This window comes from Piliocolobus tephrosceles, chromosome 6, assembly GCF_002776525.5.
Source record: "Piliocolobus tephrosceles isolate RC106 chromosome 6, ASM277652v3, whole genome shotgun sequence".
NCBI classification, from domain to species: domain Eukaryota; kingdom Metazoa; phylum Chordata; class Mammalia; order Primates; family Cercopithecidae; genus Piliocolobus; species Piliocolobus tephrosceles.
In genome coordinates, this window is record NC_045439.1 from 99,915,216 (window position 1) to 99,919,034 (window position 3,819).

Below are 3,819 nucleotides of genomic sequence, written 5' to 3' on the forward strand. Positions count from 1 at the left end.
GTGATGTTCCCATGTTGTTTTCTTAGTTGGGACAAATGTGCACGGTTATGTAAAATGTTAACAGTAGGGTAAACTGCATAAGGGCTATATGGGGACTGTCTTTGCACTTTTCTGTAAATCTAAAAGTATTCCAAAATACAAGGGTTTTAAGAAAAAAAACATGTATAAAGGATTGTAAGAACAATTTAAGAGTTTTTCACAAGTTCATTGATCTATAATCAGAAACTGTCTTTTGGTTAAGATCTGTGATCTTGACATGAGTTAACCATAATATTTAGGTAAAATCTATGCTTAGTCTGTATATTGTCACAATATATGTGATTTTATAATTTTTCTTTAAAAATACAGAGATAATTGTAGAGATTTTGAAAATACAGAAAAACACAAAGAAGGAAGTAAAAATCACCCATAATCCCACCACCCAGAGGCAATACTAATATTTTGGTGTATGTGCTCTAGTCTTCTTCTAGCTCACTGAAGAGGGGCTGGAGGGAAGCAGGGGGAGTGTTTCAAACGATCACACTAATTTATAGCCTTTTTTTAACTGCTTTCATATTTTGTAAACACCTCCCCATATTATACTTCTACAACTCTTTTTTGTTGTTGTTGTTCAGATAGGGTCTTGATCTGATGCCCAGGTTGGAGGGCAGGAGACTTGATCGTGGTTGACTGCAGCCTTGACCTCCTGGGCTCAAGTGATCCTCCCACTTCAGCCTCCCAAGTAGCTGAAACCACAGGCATGTGCCACCAGGCCCAGCTAATTTTTTATTTATTTATTTATTTATTTATTTATTTATTTATTTATTCATTTATTTATTTATTTTGTAGAGATGGGGTATCCCTATGTTGCCTAGGATGTTCTTGAACTTCTGGGCTCAAGTGGATCCCCCTGCCTCAGCCTTTCAAAATGCTGGGACAGCAGGCATAAGCCACCACACCAAGCCTGCCACAATGTTACTTCTATAGCAGGATATACTGTGCCTTTTCTCGACAATCCCTAGTGTTAGGTGATGAGCGATGAGGCCATTTTTTATTTGTTTAGTATTACAAATAAATCATGAACATCCAGATATGTAATTATTTGCACAACTTTCTGTGAATTCCTGGAGGCAGAGCTGTTTTCATACATATCTCTAGATGTTCCCCGAGAAACATTTTACCAGACAAAGCATGCACCCTATGAATCAGGGGTCAGTGATTTTTCCCATGCACTCTTGCCAATGCTGGCTTTAAAAAAACTTGCCAGTTTGAAATCCCAGATTTGTAAAAGCCACTAATGCCATATATAACATCTGAGGCTAAGCACCTAGTCAGGGTGCTTGGAACTTGAGTGTGGCCATACTGTGCCAGCATGGGGTACCAGGGTATCCCCACTCCCTTGGCAAAGAAGCAGCCAGACACTGCATGAGCAATACCAGCAATAGTATTGCTCATGAGCAATAGTACTGCATGAGCAATACCATTTATTAAGTGCCTGCAGTTGTCAGATCTTTTAGATATATATTTAAATTCTCAACTAAATACTTGCTAAGTGGACATTGTAGGTACATTCTACAGTTGAAAAACCTGACTTCTCAGATTGGCTGAGGAACTTGCTGGAGATTCAAACCCCAGGCTGCCTGATTTCAAAAGCTGTAGTCTTTCTACTGCACCATTCTGCTTGTCCCCTCTGGAAGGAGCTAGAAGGAGGGTTTGACTTCAGGCAGGTGCATTCACTGCTGGGGAGAAAAACATCTAAGTACACGGCAATGGGAGTAAGTGGAGGGAGGGAGAAAAGGGCTGGGATGGGGAGGCTGTTGCAAGTAGATTCATGAGCGTCTAGGTTCCACACAGGAGCGGTGGCGTTATGGGATAGAGGGCAGTGGGTGGCGTGGTCCCTGAAGCCTGAGCCGAGAGGGGGCAGGTGGAAGACCTGCTCACCAGGCTGGCCAGCTTTAAGGATAGGGAAGCCGGGGTGTCTTGCTCATTGTTAGAACTGCCCTCCCATCCAGACCTCTTCCAGAGTACCCTAGCACACCTGTGGTGCTGGAACCCGGGCGCCCCTTGGGGGACTCCTTGCTGAGGCAAGGCACAGGGTCTAGGAGAGAGATGCTGACTCGGGAGCCCTGCAGAGGCTCAGTGGGACAGACCTGGAGCCACAGCCAAGCACAGTCACTACCCACAGCCAGCACAAGAAGGCCACTTGCCCTTGACCTTCATATTTGGTAGACTAGAGGTACAAATGACGGACTTCAGACTACCAGGGGGATACAAGGTTGAAGGGAGACCCTGTTATCAGATGGTTTTTTTCTTGGGTTACATTTTTGGACCACTCAACTAATATAGGTCATCGTGAATGAACATTCAAAAACAAATTCTGGCCGGGCACTGTGGCTGTAATCCCAGCACTTTGGGAGGCTGAGGCAGGTGGATCATTTGAGGCCAGGATTTTGAGATCAGCCTGGCCAACATGGTGAAACCCCATCTCTACTAAAAATACAAAAATTAGCTGGGTGCGGTGGCGGGTGCCTGCAATCCAGCTACCCGGAGGCTGAGGCAGAAGAATCTCTTGAACCCGGGAGGTGGAGGTTGCAGTGAGCCGAGATCGTGCCACTGAACTCCAGCCTGGGTGACAGAGCAAAACTCTATCTCGAAAAAAAAAATTATTTGTTTATAGTATATCAACATACCATAGCATTTAACCCTTTATGGCATTTCTCCTTTTGTTTTATTCTAGGAGGCTGCTAGGTCTCTCTTTACCTCAGTGAGCCCCAGCAATCACCAACCAAGGAAGGGGCCCAGGGAGCCTCTTCCAGTCCGGAAGCCTTCTCTCCATGCTTTTCTCTGTGGCAAGACCAACCGTCAGAGCCTCCACAGCCTGAGGGCCTGGGTGGTGTGACCCCTGCAGAATAGGGGGAGCAGAGGGAAAGCTAGGCGTTGAAGTCCCCGGTTTCACCTCTGCTTCCGGAGTAGTGGTGTGACCCTGCGCAAATTGTTAACCTCTCTGATCTCTACTCTCTCATCTGTAAAACCGAGACAGTTATGTCCCCCGGGGTCTTGGTGAGGCTTATTCTGAGTAGCTGGGACTACAGGTCTGTGCCACCACGCCCACCTAATGCTTTTTGTATTTTTTTGTAGGGGAGGAGTTTTGCTATATTGCCCAGGCTGGTCTTGAACTTCTGGGCTTAAGTGATCCTCCTACCTCGGCCTCCCCAAGTGCTGAGATTACAGGCTTGAGCCACTGTACCCAGCTGGTGAGACTTGTTCTGAGATACAGCACAGTGAAGAGCCCAGACAGTGCCTGGAATGTGACATGCCCTCAGTTCCTGTTCATTTTTTTCCTAGTGCCTGGAACAATTAAAAAGTATGTGACACTTGAGATTCTCCAGAGAAAGATAGGTAATCAAGGTTGAAGAATTGAGGCAGGCAAGTGTGGGATGGTGGAAGGAGTCCTGGCCTCTGCTGGAGATCGCAGGCAAATTTTTAACCTCTCTGGGCCTGCATCCTCACCTGGAAAATGAAGTGTGTGAATGGGTCATTTCCAAAGGTGCTTCTAGCTGCAAGGCTACCCCCAGCCTAGAAGAGCTAGCCCCCTCTGTTGCTTTTCACCACCCACATGCAGCCTTCTCTCTGGTTGGACAAGCCGAGTGCATTGCTTCACAGCCTCTTGCAGCCCTGCCAGGACCTCAGTCACCCAGGAAAGGCCTCACCCTTGATCCTGGAGTGACCTCAACCACATCCACTGTGTCTTATCCTGTGTGGGGTTTGCAGGCTGCCCTCTTTGGCTTCCTCCTCCTCTCCTCCCATCATGCCCTCTTCCTCCTTTCCACATTCTCCTCT